We start from the raw sequence: 22,240 nt of genomic DNA on the forward strand, positions 1-22,240 counted from the left end.
GAAACTGGTCTATGAACTGTGTACTGTAAAGTTCTTGTCAAGCTCTGACAAAGTCCCACACATCAATAGTCTTTTCTGATCCTTCCTTTAACAAACGGCAGACGAATCCCCCATTGACACAGCACAAGGCTGGGACGATAACACTGAGGCATTTTTGCAAAAATAAACCTCAACCACTGACTCTTCACTGTTTCATATTTGGGTAGAAAAAAATAACACTAACTTTCCCCTCACACTTCCAATAATATCCAGCTGAGCACAGCGTCTTCATGACTTGATTCAACCGGGATCTGCTACAGTGTTTGTGGGCGGGGCTGCAGGTTTCAATTTTCCCAGGTCTGCGCGTGCAACAAATGGGCGGGGATTGAGTCCCGATCAAGCCGAAGCGGCTTAAGACTCATTATCAAGACGATTCATTTAAAGCACTACGAGTTGACTCTTTTATAAATAAATCAATAGATTTAAAAACTGTCCACTTTCAGATTTAAGCCTTAGCTGGATATTTCTCTTTACTTAGAGCTGTGTTACACACTACTTGGAAGGTCATTTTTAAAAACCCATAATAGGGGCTGTTTAAGGAATGCAAAAATGGTAAAACACATCAGTTTATCTTTTGGAAAGTTGTAAAATTAGCCTATTTTCAAAAAATGTGGAGTATTTTTTAAAGTCTTAACTCCTTTATTTATTCAACACATAGATAGACGTTTCCCAGAGATGGGTTGCGGCTGGAAGGGCATTCGCTGTGTAAAAACTTGCTGAATGAATGAATGAATGAATGAACATAGATAAACGAGTTAGACTTTAGGTTTGTAAATAAAATAGGACGTCAGCCTACAAAAATGCTCAAAATGCTAGTCGCAGTGATAGCTCTGCAGGAAAGATTTGCAGTGTCTGTTCTTAAGAACACTGCTGGATTTTTGTGAAACACTTAAAGCTTTAACTCTTGAGAAGACCAAGTAAGGTCCAGGCTGGTTTGCGCTAACTAATTCTGGTTTAACTGCATCACTCACAACTTTGAAACTGCAGTCTTTTGAGCATGTTTCAAGAGCAACTTCTCTATGGGTGAGTTTGACTCTTGTAAACGTTTAGTTGGGAGCAGATGTATCATAAGAGTGCAGGATTATTTATCAGGTGACACAAAGGAACATCACATTACTGTATGTGTGGCTTATAGAGTGTTGATGCAATGTACAAAATCTATGCTTTAAGGCTTTAACAAAGGATATGTGCAAAAGCAATGGAGTATAGAGTAGGCGAGGGCTAGAGCTGATAGCGCTTGTTGTCGGAGCACCAGTGACATGCGATATGCGGATACATCAGTCTATGATGTAATGCTTACAGGGCCCCAGCTGTCATGCCTGAGGTGTGAGGTAGCCTCCAGTTGAGCGCAACGCCAGCTCCAATCACTCAACACTCACATGTGTGCATCAGTCTAAGTGTGTCTAAATCCCCCCTGTCTGTGATAAACCAGCGTGAAATTTTGCTGGAGTTTGACATACATATCACATAAATGGATCCCAATGGGGCATCTCTCATTTAAGCTCATGATATGGGGCAGAGGAACCAGAACTCTCAGCGCATGATTAAGCTTCTAGATGTCTTATGTATACAAGCCATAAGTGAAGTCATGATGAAGTCATGGAAAAAAGAAACACTACACGTGCACTCAGACGTTACTTGCTACGCATGCGTGGGTATATCATTTTACCATCACTGAAACAAAGCAAATACACTGAAATGAACGAATATACTGTACATGAAAATATCTGCAAATGCCATATAGGAGATCATGTTTTAATTTCACATATATACATTGAATTAGGGATGCAATGATTATAGGTTTTGGTTGTAAGGTAATAGTCTGAGGAATAATCATGGTTATTACAATTATTATGCATTCATTCATTTCAAAACACTACTATTTTAGAAAAAAAAATATCACATGAACTCCTTATATATTAAAGTGGTATTTATTTCTGCTCAGTAACCAACTAATAAAGCACAAAATAATAATAAAATAATAAAAACAAACAATAGTTAATTTCTCTCTTTGGACTTTAAAATAAGTGACTTTTAATATAGGTAATTTGACACTAAAATAAATGACAGAACAATAAAAATATTTATTAATAAATTAATTTATTTAAAATAAATCGTATTTGTTTGTTATCATCTGTGTTCATACATACATAATCATTTTAATTGTTTATATAAAAATTTGTCGTATACATCTTTGGTTTACAATGCACTGAAAGCCGCAGCAGCGTGAGAGGTTTTCAACTGAGTGTGCCTGGAAGACGTGAGTGTGTCGCTCCCTATATGTGAGCACAAGCCGCGCACATCCATTGGAAATAGCAAAATTGTGTGCGAAAAAGATGCAATATGTTAACTGCCCACTGCTGCTAGGTGTCTCAGCTATAGTTAATCCAGTATGCGTGTGTATTAGCCTCAGTGTATAAACTCAGAACTAGTGCACAGTTGGCATAACTTTGTTTAATTGCAGCATTTTCATTCCGTGCAAGGGAAATGCTGTGTTTAGAAGTCTTTACGATTAATTAAAGCACGGTTAATAGTGAAATCAGTTAATCGTTGCATCCCTAAACTAAATATCATATCATTTTTAAATATTACAAAAATGGCAGTGATTTTTTTTAATCAAATAAACCGGCCACTTTGTTAGGTACACCTATCCAACTGCTCATTAATGCAAATTTCTAATCAGCAATTTACATGGCACAAACTCAGTGCATTTAGGCATGTAGACATGGTCAAGATGATCTGCTGCAGCATCAGAATGGGGAAGAAAGGTGATTTAAGTGGCTTTGAACATGGCATGGTTGTTAATGCCAGATGGGCTGGTCTGAGTATTTCAGAAGATGTTGATCTACTGGGATTTTCACACACAACCATGTCTAGGGTTTACAGAGAATGCTCTGAAAAAGAAAAAAATATCCAGTGAGCGGCAGTTGTATGGGTGCAAATGCTTTGATGATACCAGAGGTCAGAGGAGAATGGCCAGACTAGTTCAGGCTGAGGCAACAGTAACTCAAATAACCACTCGGTACAACCGAGGTATGCAGAAGAGCATCTCTGAACGCACAACATGTCCAACCTTGAGGCGGATGGGCTACAGCAGCAGAAAATCTCAGCTTTATGACCACAGTGTACCCATCTTCTGATGGCTACTTCCAGCTAGATAACGTGCCACGTCATATAGCACGAATCATCTTAGACTGTTTTCTTGAACATGACAATGAGGTCACTTTACTTAAATGGCCTCCACCGTCACCAGATCTCAATTTAATAGTGCACATTTGAGATGTGGTGGAATGAGAGATTCGCATAATGGATGTGCAGCTGACAAATTTGCAGCAACTGTGTGATGCTCTCATGTCAGTATTAATGAAAATCTCTGAGGATTTTTTCAGTAACTTGTTTTATCTATGCCATGAAGGATTAAGGCAATTCTGAAGGCAAAAAGAAGTCCAACTCGGTACTAGTTGGGTGTACCTAATAAAGTGGCCAGTGAGTGTAGTTCCAAATGTGTGCGTGTGTGTGTGTGTGTGTGTGTTTGTGTGTGTGTATGTATATATATATATATATATATATATATATATATATATATATATAATAAGGGTGGAGCCGAACCCGAATACGGTATTCGGAAAGGCACGAATAGCGTGTTTTTACGAATACTTGATTCTAACAAATACTTGAAAAATTATTTGTATTCGGGAGCAAGAAAAACACTATCAAAAACCAGCGTTTCCTCATGAGACCACAGTGCATGCCCGCGTGAGTGAGTGAGTGAGTGAGTGAGTGAGAGAGAGAGAGAGAGAGAGAGAGAGAGAGAGAGAGAGAGAGAGAAAGACACACGCTCAGTGCAAAACGCGCCAAAGCCCGAAACTGAAAGCGAGACGTGACTTTTAAGGGGTTGTTTCATATGGATTTATTAATCATTCTTACTGTTCAGTGATCGCAAACTGCCGTAGTTTATTAAAGACGCAAACCTCTCACTGCACGTCAGCTGTGCGCCTTCAGCAGACCTCCTCATTCCTGCAGCACGAGAGCTTTATGATTGTTTATGCGCGCCAAAAGTGGCGGATCTGTCCGGTAAAATATCTGACTGCGTGTCACCGTATCCCTAAGGACTGTTTGGCGAAATATTTGACTGCATGTCACTGCATAACAAACGACTGAAAGGATATAACTAGAGAAATCTCCACTGTGCTACTGTGCGTATGGCAAGCCGTTTTAGCATTTAAACCTTGTTCAGACTATCCATAAATATATTTAGAGATATCTCTAATTATATTTTGACTTGTCATAATTATAATTCAGATTGGAAATATCTGCAAATATATTATGACTGACTAGTCATATTCCTCCATTGACTTCCATTAAAAAATATTTGCAGATATCTCTAAATAAACAAACAAACAAACTTTGTGTCTTTTTTGTGGCTGGCAGATGATAATAGCAAGGCTGCATCTTTTAGTATTATATAGAATACTTTTGTTCTGCCAGATCTCCCAGGCAGGGTTTTATTTAGATTTGTTTAGTTAATTTTAGTTTTTGGAATTCTGTCCATTGGAAAAAAGTTCTTTCAGAAGAAGAACAGTTTTTTGAAGTATTATTTGTTTTTATTCTGTCTATTCAGTGTCCTTAAACAAGAACGGTGGTGGTGGGGTTCATAATATTCACAATGGTATTTTATTAGTTGTTGGTTTAACCATGGATGAGATAATGGCTTCTATGTTATTTTCTTTTCAATGACATTTCTTATCACATGTTCAAAAACAACAACCAATATTGCATATCTATAATTTATATAATGGGTATAATTAAACAATACTTTCACTATAACGTAAATTAGAAGTGTAATAGAAAAAATATATATTTCTGCGCCATTTTGAATTTTACTCGAATACAAATACAAATACTTTTCCCCCTCAACAAATACAAATACCGGCTGCTCCGCACATCCCTAATATATATATATATATATATATATATATATATATATATATATATATATATATATATATATATATATATATATATATATATATATATATATATATAAAATGGCCATTTTTGCAATTTTTCAAAATATTTGTTGCGTGTATTTTATATATGTGAAATCCAAATACGAACCTGTATGTCTTTAATGTAATTTACATATATTGCTACATACATATAATATTTCTATGTGGGTCACCTGAAACCCATAATAAGTATTTTAGGTCTATCAAGTTTCAATCCAAAAAGTATGTCCTTACTCATCTCATGAACTGCTCTATCTTTCACATTACTGAATCACCAACATCCTTTGTTAGACCCACCTGCTGACTTGCTTTATAAAGACACACAGAGTGACAAATGCGCTATTTTAATTGTAAGTATCAACTACAGCCGTTAGACGTTTCCAGGCGTAGGAGTTTCCACACACGTGATGGTGACACACTGAAATGCACACTTCTGGCTAATGAAACCATAGCTGCACGATTTAAGATCTGGAAGTATCAAAATATGATCACCACACAAGCAGTTTTCCAGTTCCATTTTCCATGTGTTTAACACTGCAGTGCAATTGGTATAGCATGCAGGGCACTGGCAAAAATAGGTTTATGTGAAGGAAGCATTAAAAGTGTCCATTAAATGTGGAATTTGCCAGAATAGAACGTTCCATTGCAACAGCAGCGCCCAGCAACAGCCCTGGATTCCGCCATTTTGGAGTGAAAGTGATCGGCTGTCCATTGGATCTCATTACTTACACAATGGCAAGCAGCTGCTTTGTTTTTTATTTATCTATTTAAAAAGCGCATTAAAGCTGAGATACAACCTGAAAGACGACAATACAACACGTATTATCACGAACATCAGCACTTTTAATAGTTTATTTTGACTTATAATATGCTGTTGTACAATTGGAGTTTTCATTCCAAAATGGCCGCCGTGCCCTCTAGTGGCTGTTTCCCAAATTGCACTAGAGTGTCGCCTCTTGGTCATTGTAAGCTCTTTGGTCACGTAATAAACTTGACGCGTTGCCATGAGAACTTTAGAACGCAATGGGTTTTAAGTAACTGTCACACAGGAGGGTCAGCTAGAGTATTTAAAACTCATGTGTGAACCAGTTAAATAGAAAAACGATAGACGTTCTTTTTTTAAACTGCTTAGCGAGATGCTAATGCTACAAATTATTGATCAATGCTATGCTAAGATAAAATTGCTCCCGCCAGACCCTGAGATTTGCAGAATGGATTCAAAAATGGTAAAACTCAACTGTTTAACTCTAGAGGACCTGTAAAATGAGCCTTTTTCTAAAAAAAAGTGGAGGGTTTCTTTAAGCAAACTTAGCAATGAGTTGAAAAAATAGCAATGTTGACGAGCCAACACTATATATATATATATATATATATATATATATATATATATATATATATATATATATATATATATATATATATATAGTATAAGTTATAAGTAATGAACCAGATTTTGCTCCATTGAGAAAGACTAAAGCTTCCAAGAGTAAGAGCTCAACAGGATGCCGTCACTCAGTACTAAACTGAAACACAGTGTTCATGTCAAAGGTCAAGTTCATTAATCAAGGTCTGCCATGTTTTAGCTAACTTTACCGACAGCTGAAGGAGAAGCCAGTTTTAACCGGTTTTAATGTTCTTTTTGGAGGCCAGTTACACCAGATTAGAGTTTTCAATTGTTTTGTAAAGGCATTTTTACATCCAAAATCCTAAGCCGAGCTGATTATGAAATGAATGATATTAAGCAAGCAATATGTACTTCTTATGTCACTGAGGCTTGTGAAGAAAGACAAAGCGTCCAGAAAACATTATTGACTAACTGTCAAACTCCTTCCTTCATCCAATTTTCACAATAATGGCGTAAGAATTGTGAGAAGTCCAAATATAAAAAAGAAGACGCTTCAATTGAGAGCAGATAGGAAGAGTTATGAAATAATAACTGTTACTATTAGAGCTGTGAACATATGCTTGATGCATAAAAAAAGATTACTTTAATTTAACATATCTACAAGCTTTGAATTAAGACCTGCAACATGAATTGATTAACATGTATTTTTAATGTGAACTGGTGATGTGCATCAGGCCATACAATAACTTTTTTTTTTCTTTGTTTCATGCATTAACTATTGCCATGTTTTCTTGATTGAGAAACAAGGGTTCATCTATTAATATGGACAAAGATCTCTGTTCCACCACCCTTCCCCCATAAAAGACAGAGAATAAAAGCAATCTAGAGCCCCCTATGGAGAACTATGATGTCATCGGGCCACATGTAAACCAGGATAGAGGTCTCCAGAGAGGGTTACACAACTGGGAGGATGTGCTTTGTGAGGGTGGGAAGGAAAGGGGGAGATGAGGATTGAAATGGAGAGCCAGAGAGCAAGAAAAAGAGAGAGATAAATGGAGAGGGAGTATTAATGCTTCCAATAAGACAGCGGAATTATGACAAAGCCCACATTCTTCACACAGGGGCTTCAGGCTCCGCTGGAAATCCAAATTTAGCTGAGGATGGAATGGAAGGATTTTGGGCCTCAATCAGGAAATGAGCGCCGAGTGGCGTCACTTGTTTGTGTGTGCGTGTCCTGTGTTCTGCAAACTTTTCCTGGAATTCATAGCATTCTTGAAGAGCCACCAAAACCTTTGAAACTTTTGGAAGAGATTGGAACTAGGACACGCTAACATGTTATTATAGAACTAAACAACACTTTAAGTTCCACTCACTTTCCTCTGGGCTTAGTCCCTGATTTATCAGGGGTCGCCACAGTGGAATGAACCACCAATTACTCTGGCATGTTTTTTTATGCGGCGGATGCCCTTTCTGCTGCAAGCCAACTTGTAAACCAAAGTGGGACACTGGGGAATCCCACGGGAGCACGGGGAGAACATGCAAACTCCACATAGGAATCCCACCTGGAACTCGATCCAGCGAACTTCTTGCTGTGAGGCGACAATGTTGACTGAGCCACCATTCCACCCTCCAGCGATACTAACTTGGTCCTAGTCAGGAATCTTTATTCCTGACCACTTCTTATCCCCCAACATCAACACAGGCACTTTATTGGCAATACGTGATTTAATGTTGGGCGATATATGAAATTTTCAGATCGCCATATCGTGTGCAATAGTATTCCATTTAATTAATTGTTCATTTATTTCATTATTTCTAAACATATTTACCTTTTGCCTGTTTTTTATTTTATTTTTTTTACTCATTTAATAATCTACTTCATTTGCATTAGGTTTAAACTTGGAAAAAAATTCAAATCAATGCAAATTACTGTGCTCTTACAGCTAAATAAGCGAAATAATTTATTTCAAACTCAATGCAACAGTGCGGCGCGGGACAAGACTTCATGGTGACTTCTTGTCCTTTTTACACCTTTTCAATAGGGTGGGTTATGATAGAAATATTAACAATTATGGTTTAAAATCCACTAACCAATTTGGATTTGTATCAATTTCCAGTTCAAATTCTAATGTAGTAACAATATATATATATATATATATATATATATATATATATATATATATATATATATATATATATATATATATATATATATTGGCCCTGTTCACAATGGTATTGGCATAGAGTTCTAGTCTAGTTGCTCACAAGTGGACAAAGGAGACACATTACTGTTCACAACTCTTACCTAAATTTGTTTTGTTCACTTTCAACCATTTATCTGGCTTTCTCTTATCTTTTACTCTAATAATGCAAAAGCTGATGTCATTTTTATACCTTACAAGAAGAATACCTTACAAGAAGCTTTTTTCCAGTCTATTAGATCTACACACTTTATTCTGTTTTACAGTTTTAACATGTATATATACTTTTGTTTTATATATATATATATATATATATATATATATATATATATATATATATATATATATATATATATATATATATATATATATATATATATATATATATAAATAAACAAAAACAATCATATAACACATTTAATGCCATCATATAACGTTTTTGAGGCTAAATTTGCTTCACTGAATATTGCTATATAAAATAAACAATAATAAAATATTAAATAAAATAAATAAAAGATTCACAAAGCTGTATCTTATGAAAAGCACCAGTTGACAGGTGCTACAAGAGCGAATGAAGAGAATGAAGCATACATGTTTGTTTTTGCAAAAGAAAAGGATTAAAGATTGTTCAACTCGCATCTTTATAATTATCATAATTATCAACAACAAATCTGAAATCAAATTTTAAAACTTCTTTAGTCAGATTTGAGTGAGCAGCCGAGAGAATGTACTGTTTCGGTTTACCAAAACCAGCTCAAAAACCAGCACTGAAAAAAGTGAACTCAAAATACACTTTGTTGGTTGCACCTAGTATAAGGAATGAATCTAACACAGTGAATTTTTTCGATTTTGTGAACCAACCGCAGCATATGCTTGGTCATGACACCTTGCTTGCAACATAGTTTATTTTGCTCTGGCTTGCTCCGGCACAAATTAAGCCCTGCCGATGATGTAAGAGTGCACAGGCTCGGAAGGTAAGAATGCACTGTGAGTGCAGGCCAAGGGGGAGGGTGGACAATCGCACCTGGGCACGGTTCAAGGCAACCGTGCCTAGTGTGAGTACACCCTTAAGGCCCGTGCACACAGAGATGCCTCATGCTCATTTTTTTGTTTTGATGCACCTCGTCAAAACCTTCTCCACTAATCAGATCGGCTCTTTTTTTCACGTGCTCGGAGCTGCTGAAGTTACAGTAAACAGCACTTGGAGGCGCTCAATCGCAAAACTGTCAATGCGAGCGCACATTAAAGAAGATGCCAAGAGGCAATATGAACTAGGAGCTGCGTATTGCTCTGTACGCAGAGTGATTTTGCATACTCTTCTGCTTGAAGCCAGTGAAAAGCGATTAGGTTTGAACACTAAAAAACGTCTCATAAAACGCTGAAGATAAACGCAAACGAAAAGCGTCCCTGTGTGTAGGAGCCTTTAGTTTATTGTTCAAGATACTAGTGCTTGCCAGCAAGCAAGGTCCTGCCAGATGAAAACTAACTATCTCAGTATGGACAATTTTTTCTGAAATGGTCAGTTTGCTCGGTAGCTCACTTTGTACAGTGCTGTACTTGTGAGACAGAGTTCTTGATCCAGTAAAGTATAGTTCTTTTAAAGCAATGTAAAATCAAGATAAACTACGTGGTCTTGGTACACTTTTTTACAGTTGCTTTCGAAAAACACTATTGTTTGGGTTTGGAAATATTTAGATCAGTGGTTTGCTACTTGATCAAGCATGACAAGCCCCATCATTTCATCGATGTGTACAAGAACGGTGTATATTCGAAACACTGACAACAACACATTCTAAGTGAAGCCTTTCAGATTCACAAAAATGTTGACAGCGCCCTCTAGTGGATTTGTCATCTGAAATGTGCAATGAAATGTACCCGAGGCAACGTATTTTACAAAAATGTCAGCTGAGGCATGCTTTTTCAAATGGAAATGGGTTGTACATCTTGTCTATAACATTGTGTCTCATATATTCTACCGGTTGAGAATCAAACTTGCACTGAATATTTTAATGCAGAATTTAAATGTGTATATAAGAGAAATGGAAAAATCCTGTTCTTGGAAGGCATCCTATACTAATCAATCCTTGTTTTATCTACAGAAATGATTTTTAGATGCATGACCTCAACTGTTTGAGCTATAAGAATTTCACAAACCATTAATGCTTTCACTTGGCCCGCCTTGAATGAAATATGCTGGCGCTTGGAGGTTAGCCAATTATAACAAGCCATTTACATACAGAGATCTTTTACAACAGCAAAAAGCAGCTTTTTAACCACGAGGACAGGGGCGGATTTAGATTTTGTGGTGCTGGAAGCATAAACGGGACCACAAAAAGGCTACAAAATGATTAATTATGGTCTCTCTGATTCAGTATTTAAATGCTTACTGGTGTTCTTCTGTTGAATTCAATGCACCTAGTGTGTGTGGATATTAGGTAGATGCAAAAACTGAGAAGTAAACAGAAAGAACAGAGTGAAAAAGAAAGAGACGGTAGCAGAGAGACGATCATGTCATGCTAAAAGTATTTGGCACTGGCCGGCTGCTGACATTTCTTCATTTCTTCAGCTTGTTTCTCAGAATTGACATAACACATATAATTTGAGGTCTATGAGAGCACGGGGAAACTTGAGCCAAGTTTAAAGTGGGCCAAACGTAGGACAAACGTTCCTCGTTTCTTCGTACCACTAAGTGGTGTATGTGTATGTTGAGGGTACAGGGTGGAGACTGAAAGGTCATCTTTTCGACCTTTGCAAATCTGTGGCGTGTGTGTGTGCCTGTTTAAGTAGGTAACTGGCGCCAGATGTGATGACCACAGGAACCTGAGCTAAAAATAGAGGCATGCTCTAATCAGAAAGACACAGAGAGAACGACTTGAGTGAGTATGTGTGTGTTTGTTGAAAGTAACAGCACCGAGACCGTCCCTCGAGAGCTTACCTCATCCTAATGGCAACAGTGGCTCTTTTTCAATAGAAACATTGATCCCTGTGTTGCCCTGGGACCATAATGGACATGGGTTATACAGGAAGTCAAGCTGCTAAAGGATAACGGTTTACATGTTAGCCTAAACTGATTCAAAATGTTTTATACAGTCTTATTAAGAATCAGATTATGGGGTATTCAAAGAAAATGTGGCATTTGTCTAAGAAAAAAATCATTCATTCCATTTTCCTTCAGCTTAGTTCCTTATTTGCTGTGTAATGTACTGTTGCATGGTTTGATTGACAATAAAGTTGACTTGACTTGACTTATTTATCAGGGGTTGCCAAAGTGGAATGAACCGCCAACTATTCCAGCATATGTTTTACGCAGCGAATGCCCTTCCAGCCGTAAACCAGTATTGGGAAACACCCAGACACATTCATACACACATACTCATACTATGGCCATTTTAGTTTATTCAATTCACTTATAGGGGCGTCACGGTGGCGCAGTGGGTAGCACAATCGCCTCACAGCAAGAGGGTCGCTAGTTCGAGCCTCGGCTGGGTCAGTTACATTTCTGTGTGAAGTTTGCATGTTCTCCCCATGTTGGCGTGGGTAACCTCCGGGTGCTCTGGTTTCCCACACAGTCCAAAGACATGCAGTACAGGTGAATTGGGTAGGCTAAATTGTCCGTATTTTATGTGTGTGAATTAGAGACATGGTTTCCAATACATACATTCTTCCTTGGCGGGGCGCCACGGCAAAATTCATCCTGCCAAGGAAGAATGTATGTAGTGGAAACCATGTCTCTCAGACAGCTTCTTAATTTTATTTTAAAGTGGGTAATAATTGCACCAAAACATATTAAAAGGTAAGTCAATTATAACAGACCAAACTTTTCTGTAAACGTAGTAATGCTGTGCATAATTTGTTTAACCCTTTAAATGTTACGTGCTGACTGACTGACTGACAGACAATTGCGTGATGCCTGTGGCCAGCAAACACGACGTATAGCCGTTTCACTTTTCTTCAGAACGCATTAATTTCGCTCTGTAGGTTTATTAAAGACATTCATAAATGTTCATAGCAAATCTTATAAATGTTGGACATACTCGTAAACGCACTAAATCGCATTTTAGCAACGTTAATTTGAGAACGCACAAGAAGATCTGCGCGCTCTTGAAGCACAAGCAGAGGAAATCGACACTCATGCAAAAGGGTTCCACATGCTCTATGCTATTACATAAATGCTCGACTTCCAGTACTGCGCTCAAGACATTTGTCATTGAAATAACGGCACAGATAGTTGGTAAATCTGTGTAAAAAAGGCCTGAAAAAATCCTAGAGGAAACACTGAGAGTGTATGGGTGTTTCCCAGTGAAGGGTTGCAGCTGAAAGGGCATCTGCTGCGAAAAATATATGCTGGATAAGTTGGTGGTTCATTCCACTGTGGCTACCCCTGATTAATAAAGGGACTAAGCTAAAAAGCAAACAAATTAATGATGATTATGGGGCATTTCAAGAAAATGTAGCATTTGTCTGAGCAGATTTTACATAGTTGCTAGGTGAATCACAGTATTTCAAACTTTGATTAAAAGTAATGAATAATATGGCTGTGCGATATGGGCAAAAGTAACCTATCACAAATTTCTTGAACAATATTTAAAGTGTGAACCTGGAACATTTTTCAAAAGGAAAATAATTAGATCTTTATCAACGACCTGTAACATGTCTCTAAAACAGACATAAGGCAATCAAAAATAAAAATACCTACACTGTAAAACCAAAAAAGTTAAGGTAACTCAAATCATTTGAGAAAACTGATTGCAACAAACCATTTAAGTTCAAAAACTTACCCTAATGAGTACTGTGAACTTAATCCATTTGATTCAATGAAGCAATCTGACCACAGTAAAACCCAATAAATGAAGAGAACTCAAACCAACTCAGTACTGTAAAACCCAATAAGTTAAGGCAACTCAAACCGTTTGAGGAAACTAATTGCTACAAACCATTTGAGTAAAAAAAACTAATTTATATAAGTACTGTGAACTTACCTAATTTAAGTATTGAGGTATTTAATTAACTCATTACCTTCAACACTACCCTCAAAAAATAGTTTTTGCTGCTTGTTCAAACTACTTGTTTAAAATGAGCTATATAGACAATTCTTGAGGGTTTGTTTGGGACAATTTAATTGTTTTATGCTCAGTGCACTTAAATTTGTAAAAACAATTAGGTTTACTTAATCGATTTGTGTTGAGACAACATGAAGGATACCTGGGGATACTCATCCCGAGGTCCTCAGATTATGCGGAGTCACTGATTGGATCCAAGACCAGCGACGTGATGATCCCAAGGATTCCATATCCGGGACCAGGCCATATCCTGAGCTGCTGCTGCGCTGATGGTCGTGGGGAGTGGAGAACATGAGTCTGATTCCAGCGACGCTCCAGGGACAGACGAGTCTTCACTGAGGCCATCTTCCAGCCTAAACCACGGCGAATGAAGTTCTGCACAAGACTTTTGGCCAGCGGAGAAATTAAAATGGTCGTGCCCAACTGAGTCTGGTTCTCTCAAGGTTTTTTTTCTTCACTCCCATCAGGTGAAGTTTTTTTTCCCTCTCCGCTGTCGCCACTGCCTCGCATGGTTCAGGATTGGTAGAGCTACGCATCGATGAATTGGCTCTTCAGTGTTTGAACTCTCAGTAATGATTAAATCACACTGAACTGAGCTAAACTGAACTGAACTGAACCTAAACACTACAACCTGAACCACACTGTTCCAGTTACTAAACCACACTGTTCCAGTTACTATGACCATTTATGTGAAGCTGCTTTGACACAATCTACATTGTAAAAGCGCTATACAAATAAAGCTGAATTGAATTGAATGAAGTAATTGCATAGATCCCAGTATTTGTTTATAGTTTATGAGCGAATGATGTGCAAAAAGAAAGCCCCACGCCCTTCTTAATATCCCGCTTCAATTGGAAGTACATCAACTTATTGAAATAAATGTCGCTGCAACTCCTAGTTCATGAGGACTTAAAAACATAAGCAGCCTGCACTCCAGTCCCTTTAAAATGTTTCATCTCCATTAATAATATCCTTTGAAAATATTCATAGAATTAACATTTCATGAACACAAAGCTAATATTACATATTTAAAAAATGAAAGAACTCCCATTTCTTATTTAAATGCACAGTGACCTGGATTTAGTTACCATTAAATATAGTTTGCCACACATCTCATTTGGTGGCATTCTTTTTTGACATGACTTCAAACTTTGATTATTGACTTTATAAATATGTTTAAAAAAATACACAAACTGAACGTGTGGGCTAAAAATATAACAGACTTCTGTTATGTTCAGGGCTTTAAAAATCAGTTCCAGCTAAACGAGTATAATAGGAAACACTTTTTCCAGAAAAGTCTGTCAGACTTTTCCTGCGCTGGTTTGAATCATGAATGCCCTCCTGTCCTTTACCTCAACTGGGCGTAGAAACGGTGGTTAAGCTGCAGCTTTGGCTGACCGTGGCAAGTCTGAGAGAGAACGCGATGTCGAGAGGCAGGCTTACAGTGAAAGGATATATTGATATTGTTTTAGAGCGAATGCGTCACCACCTGTTCATTACCTCATTTTGGCGAACACACACAAACACTTCAGCAAGAAACGCCCAGTTGCATAATAGAAGCCCGGGAGCGAGACAAAGCTGAATTCAGCTCCAAAAGCAGCGAAATACAAAGGGGGAAGGAACAGCCGCACTCTGCTCCCTGCCAAGCTAAAACTTTCATCTTCTAATTGAGCATAATTTGCTACTTTCTGCCCAATTCCTCCCACTTTAGCTGCATTAACTATTGGCTGGTACTGAAGATGTTTTATATGTTTTTAATATGTGGAATTTGTTCAAACTATGCTGTAAAATAATGTACAGTATCTGGAAAATGTTTGAAAAGTCCCACCCCAAAGTAGTATTACTGCATGTATGAACATCACTTACTGTATCTAGTATAATAAAGATGATGATAAGAATAATAGTAATAATACTGTTTAAATTATTCAGAATTAATCATTTTCCCCACATTTTAATGTAATTGACAGGAATAAAATTTAAATAGAGAAAAAAAAATGTTTTACCAGGATAGTCCCACTATCTCTTGAGACAAACATATAAAGCTAATAAAGTAAATCAGTCATAAACATCAGTCATATAACACAAGTCTAAATAATTTATAATAAAAAAAGGGTGTCACGGTGGCGCAGGGGGTAGCACAATTGCCTCACAGCAAGAAGGTCGCTGGTTAAAGCCTCAGCTGGGTCAGTTGGCATTTCTGTGTGGAGTTTGCATGTTCTCCCCATGTTCATGTGGGTTTACTCTGGGTGCTCCGGTTTCCCCCACAAGTCCAAAGTCATCCGTTATAGGTGAATTGCGTAGGCTTAATTGTCCGTAGTGTATATATGTGAATGAGTGTGTATGGATGTTTCCCAGTAATGAGTTGCAGCTGGAAGGACATCTGCTGTGTAAAACATATGCCGGGTAAGTTGGCGGTTCATTCCACTGTGGCAACCCCTGATTAATAAAGGGACTAAGCCAAACAGAAAATGAATGAATGAATGAATGAATATAAATAAATAAAGAGGGATTGGTTTCCAGCATTAAAACACTATTATATTGATAAATAAACATAACATTTTAAACAGCGCATATTTTAGGATTTCAATTGATCAGACAAGCTGTTCGATTCAATAAAATTCAATTTAACGAAGAAAATATATAAAAATGGGAACCCAATTTTTTCTAGCTCCGGCCACTTTATTAGGTACACCTGCCCAACTGCTCATTAACACAAAATTAGCCACATGGCAGCAACTTAATGTATTTAGGCATGTAGACATGGTCAAGTCGAACTGCTACACTTCAAAACGAGCATCAGAATAGGGAAGAAAGGTGATTTAAGTGACTTTGAATGTGGCATGGTTGATGGTGCCAGACATGCTGGTCTGAGTATTTCAGAAACAATCATCTCTAGGGTTTACAGAGAATGGTCTGAAAAAGAGAAAGTATCCAGTGAGCAGGTCTGTGGGAGCAAATGCCTAGTTGATGCCAGAGGTCAGTGGAGAATGGCCATACTGGTTCAAGTTGATACAAAGGAAACAGTAACTCAAATAACCACTGGTTACAACTGAGGTATGCAGAAGAGCATCTCTGAATGCACAACATGTCGAACCTTGAAGCGGATGGGCTACAGCAGCACAAGACCACACCGGGTGCCACTTCTATAAGCTAAGAACAGGAAACTAAGGCTACAATTTACACAGGCTCATTAAAATTGGACAATAGAAGATTGGAAAAACGTTGCCTGGTCTGATGAGATTTCTGCTGCAACATTCGGATGGTAGGGTGAGAATTTAGCGTTAACAACATGACAGCATGGATCCATCCTGCCTTGTATCAACGATTCAGGCTGATGGTGGTGATTTAATGATGTGGGAAACATTTTCTTTGATGCACTTTTTGCCCATTAGTACCAATTGACCATCATGTAAACGCCACAGCCTACCTGAGTATTGTTACTGACCATGTCCATCCCTTAATGAGCACAGTGTACCCATCTTCTGGCTACATCCAGTTGGATAATGCACCATGTCATAAAGCACGAATCATCTCAAATTGGTTTCCTGAACATGACAATGTGTTCACTGTACTCAAATGGCCTCCGCAATCACCAGATTTCAATCCAACAGAGCACCTTTGGGATGTGATGGAACGGGAGATTCACATCATGGATGAGCAGCTGCAATCTGCAGTAACTCTGATGTTATCATGTCAATATGGTCCAAAATCTCTGAGAATTATTTCCACTATCTTGTTTAATATATGCCACAAAGTATTAAGGCAGTTCTGAGAGCAAAAGGAGGTCCAACCTAGTACTAGTAAGGTGTACCTAATATAGTGGCCAGTGAATGTATTAACTGTAGGTCCCCAAAATGTCCTTGAAGAAAAAGAAAAAAAAAACATTAGGTGACCCAGTGGGCTTGATGTCCTACTATGCACAGAAAAACAGATGAGCAGATGGTAACAGCTAGCGCGATAAAGAAAAAGAAGAGTGATTGCACATCTGCAGGACACGCACGTACACTCTGTGGGTAAGGTGTGAAAGCTTCAGGCTGTGAACTCTTGAGTGTGTAAATGTGAATAATGTTGCAGTGCAATAAGATGGACAGCATGAGCAAGATGCCTGTGGAGAAAGACGGAAGATCAAATTCAACAATAGCACGCACAGCATTTGAGTCCATGCTCCAAGGCCAGCTTCACAGATAACAAAGACAAAATTGATGACGGTTCACAGTTTTATAACTTGTTTACACCTGCTAGTAAGATGCATTTGTGTTGATGTACTCATATGTGGATAATGTTTTAAAGGGGAGCTATTATGCCCTTTTTACAAGACGTAAAAAACGTCTCTGATGTCCCTAGAGTGTGCAGGGCTCGAAATTGACTTTTTTTACTTGGTAGCATTGCTGCTCCCAACTTCAAATATTTAGGATCACCAAAATAATTTTAGGAGCACAAGAAAAAATTTAGGAGCTCCACCAAAAATGAATGAGCACCACTGCAAATTGTATTTTAAGGAATTTATTGTATTTTAAAACAACATCAAAGAAGCGTACATGAACTATACACTGATTTTGTTGTGCTTCGAAATACAACATTTGAATATGTTTGTAAAAAAGCCACATTGTACAATGCAGTGATGTTATGTAGTTTCAAAATATTAACAATTTAATGTATAAAAAGGTCCCTGATTTACGATAATTTTCATGAACTGGCCCCCATGACAAACTAATTGAATATCTCTGGTGTTGATCGACTAGCTTGTTCTGAAACGGGATTAAAATTGTTGCAATGTTGCTTTGGCATGGTTCGCTTTCAGACAAATGTTTTAAAATGGACCAAAATTGATAGTCACATGTGAGTACACTAAACATGTCATTCGTTGAGTTACAAGGTTTATTTACTGGAATTCCGCTCATAACTGTCATATGTGTTATATTAAATGTCCATTTTGAGTTGTTACAGTATGTCAACGGTAAAGGTGGGTTTCATGGCGAAATCGATAGTGAAAGCAAATACAGGTTCCTTGCTTCCTTGTGTGACAACATGGGAAAATCAACAAGTCAGAATCAATAATAAAAGCCAGATTACAATTTGCAAAATTACACTGGGAAAAAGACTAATTTTTGGTGATGTCCTGTGGTCTGATGGAGCTAAGATTGAACTGTTTGGCCATAATGACCAGTGTTACAATTGGATGACATTGGGGAAAGTTAACAAGCCTAGGAACACCATCCTAACTGTGAAGTATGGGGGCGACAGCTTCATGTTGTGGGGCTGTTTTGCTGCAGGAGGGACTGGTCCACTTCACAGCATATATGGCATCATGAAGAAGAAGCATTATGTAGAAATACTGAGGCAACATCTCAAGACATCAGCCAGGAAGTTAAAACTTGGCCACAAATGGGTCTTCCAAACAGACTATGACCTTAAGCATACTGCCAAATTAGTTACAATGTGCTTTAAGGACAACAGAGTAAATGTTTTGGAGTGGCCATCACAAAGCCCTGAGCTCAATCCTATAGAAAATTTGTGGGCCGAGTTGAAAAAGCTTGTGCGTGCGAGACAGCCTACAAATCTGACTCAGTTACAACAATTCTGTCAGGAGGAATAGGCCAAAATTACCTCAAACTATTGTGAGAAGCTTGAGGAAGGGTACCCAAAACATTTGACCAAAGTTATACAGTTTAAAAGCAAAGCTAAAATATTACCAAGGAAATGTGTGTAAACTTTTGACTGTCTAGAAAATTATAAAAAATTCTCTTTTTATTCTTGCAAATATAAATCATTTAGGTAATCAAAAACAAATCAAAAATAGTAAATGTTTAGTATGATTTACCATCCCATCTAAACATCCCATCTAATAAAAAAAAAAAAACCAGCTTTTTTTTATATCATTGTCTTGGCTCCACCTAGGCTCCTGCCTTAAAAAATTCCTAGATCCGCCACTAAGCACTAGCTTCCCAGGAAGTGATGATTTTGTCCTTATTGACTCATTGGATGGAAATTGTGCTTTATTCATAAATATGTCATGCAATATTTCAGTTTTAAGAAGATATTCAAGTCTAATTCACATCTATGAATGGAGAAATAGCTTGTATTGCTACAGTGCATTCCATTCCATTGCATTCAGTGGTTTATGTGCGGATTAGGAGCGACATTTTTACAAAATCTAATTCCCGCTGTGTCAGCCTCAGTGATGATGACCGTGTTAACTTCCCAATTCAAGTGTGACACATTTCTAATTTTAGGTTTCAGAGGCTTACTTGAAAACCATTAAACGTGACTCAAGGAGATCTTAGGTTTTAAAAATGACAGATGTTTCAGCGCAAGCAGCCACATAATCAACCATTTGCAGAAGTGCCGAAATTTCTCAAATCCTAACTGAAATAAATTTGGGCTTCTTTTTTTCTGCTGACATATTTGGATCAAGCCGCTTAGTAATAAGCGAGAAGAGCTTCCCATAGAAAAGTGCCTACTGTGAGACTTTCTACAGACTCATCTCTTTGAGAGACCAACCTTGCTATGACAATCGCTGTTAACTAGAAATAATTAAAGGGAGCATGCACAGGGGCATTCGTTATTTAAGGGCATTCGTTATGACATTGATAAGATCAACAGTATTTTTCCTTTGTAATTTTAAGATATTTTCTTTTAAATCTAAATGTATATTTTCCAGCCATAAGATGCTTATTAATTGTGAGACGGAGAAAATGAAAGCACATCAGCACCAAGCAAAATCAGATGCTCAATACAAAAGTGACAAATTAAAAATAGCAAATATATGACAGAGGTTTGTGATACAACAATTACAGTGGAGCATTTATTAAATCCTTATTTTTCTCAGAGCAGAAGAAATCAAATCAAATTGTGGATTGGCACAAACAAATAATTATTTGTGTATTGCTTTTTGGGAAAAAAAAAAGATCTTTTTGAAAGGAATTTTGTTTAGTATAATTTGTATCTTAATTCTATTTTTTTTTTTTGTTGTTGTTGGTTAGTTATCTACTAAATAAACAAGATTATCAAATAACATCTGAAGTGACCTGCTTCAAAATGAGTCCGCCGTATGCTTCAGCACCAAAGCACAAACTGGTTTGCTAAATAAAATGAAATCTAGCCTAAATAAAATTAAAGTGAAATATTCAGTTTCAGAAAAACCTATTGCCAGTAAAATCATCTATTGCTGGTGAGTTTCAACTTAATTAGTTTAATCAAGTAATTTTAATAAGTATGACAGGATTTTACAATGTATTAGTAGCACAGAAAGTGTTTCCAGATTACATCGGGAGAACGAATTCAGTCAGAAGGGTGAGAAAACTCAGAATCTCCTTCAAAAATTGCTTAAACGCTTTAATATTTTAGAGAAGGCAGTTATAGAGAAGATTGCATAACCAATGATTGATCTTATCCACCCGCGACCCACCCATTAGTAAATATGAAGCCCGTTTGTTGATTTCCTGACTTGCGAATTAAAGGCAGCACCCGAGGACGTAACTGAGAAATGACGTGCTCCTATTGCTGAGTGTCACCCATGTGATGGAACTCGACATGAAAAACTGAAACAATTATCCCTTTATTTTCACATCCCAAGGTTGACATACATATATACAGTGCTCAGCATATATCAGTACACCCTCACAAATCTTTTTTTTTTATTCATATTTTTAATAGGAAGCTATACAATATTATATTTGTGCATATACATTAGATTAGTCAGCACTGAAGCCAAATCTAGAGCTTATCTAACAATATAACTTACGATAACAGTCCAAAAACTAGAACAGCCAAATGTATATGTTATAGAAAAATATTAAATATGAATAAAAAGAGGAAAAAGCAAGAGAAGAAAAAATGTTTAAAAAATTAGGTGAAAGTTTGTTGGTTGTAATTTTATTTTTATTTTTGCAATATTTTGCTTAAATTTTAATTTTATTATCTTTTAATTTCTAAATATGTTTGGTGACTAAAATATTATTTTAATAAATATATCTGTTTAATAAATCAGTTTTGTCTAAATGCACCAAAATACATAAAGCTACAAAACTATTAATCGTAATAATGGCGTGTACTTAATTTTCCTGAGCACTGTATGTATGCGTGTGTGTATATATATATATATATATATATATATATATATATATATATATATATATATATATATATATATATATATATATATATATATATATATATATATAAACATTTTTAATTATTTAGCTCAAACAGACTAGAGGGATTTCTCGGATTTTACATGAATAAATGCTGAATGCTCTAATGTGCCTGAAAACCTCTGTACTATCATCTAGCCAAAAGTATACAAATTATTTCTGGGTTTTGACCCCTAACAATACTATATGCCATACATGCAGCACTGCTATTTAAATGACCAATATACATTCATTAAAAAGTAACATAAAGAAGAGATTTCATTGAGTTTCAATAGGAAAGTATGTTTGTTCTTGTGTCAAAAGCAGAAAATCATTAGGAGACTTTAAAAAGTGTTTTTACTAGTGAACTGCATGGTGCAAAACAAGAACCCGACCAGTCGAGTGTGCACATTCCTAACATGATGACATAACAAAAATGTCTGTCGGTAAACGA

General features: G+C 37.0%; 1 protein-coding gene and 1 long non-coding RNA gene across 3 annotated transcripts in view; one reads left to right on the plus strand and one right to left on the minus strand.

The window, feature by feature from the left end:
- dusp8a (dual specificity phosphatase 8a) overlaps positions 1 to 22,240 on the minus strand; it is a 73,331-nt gene that overhangs the window by 12,626 nt on the left and 38,465 nt on the right.
- Positions 6,729 to 20,207, plus strand: LOC141380963 (uncharacterized). Its single transcript, XR_012400407.1, has 2 exons — positions 6,729 to 7,799; positions 16,104 to 20,207. It is a non-coding gene; the product is annotated as an uncharacterized lncRNA (long non-coding RNA).

This window comes from Danio rerio, chromosome 25 (assembly GCF_049306965.1).
Source record: "Danio rerio strain Tuebingen ecotype United States chromosome 25, GRCz12tu, whole genome shotgun sequence".
Taxonomy (NCBI): domain Eukaryota; kingdom Metazoa; phylum Chordata; class Actinopteri; order Cypriniformes; family Danionidae; genus Danio; species Danio rerio.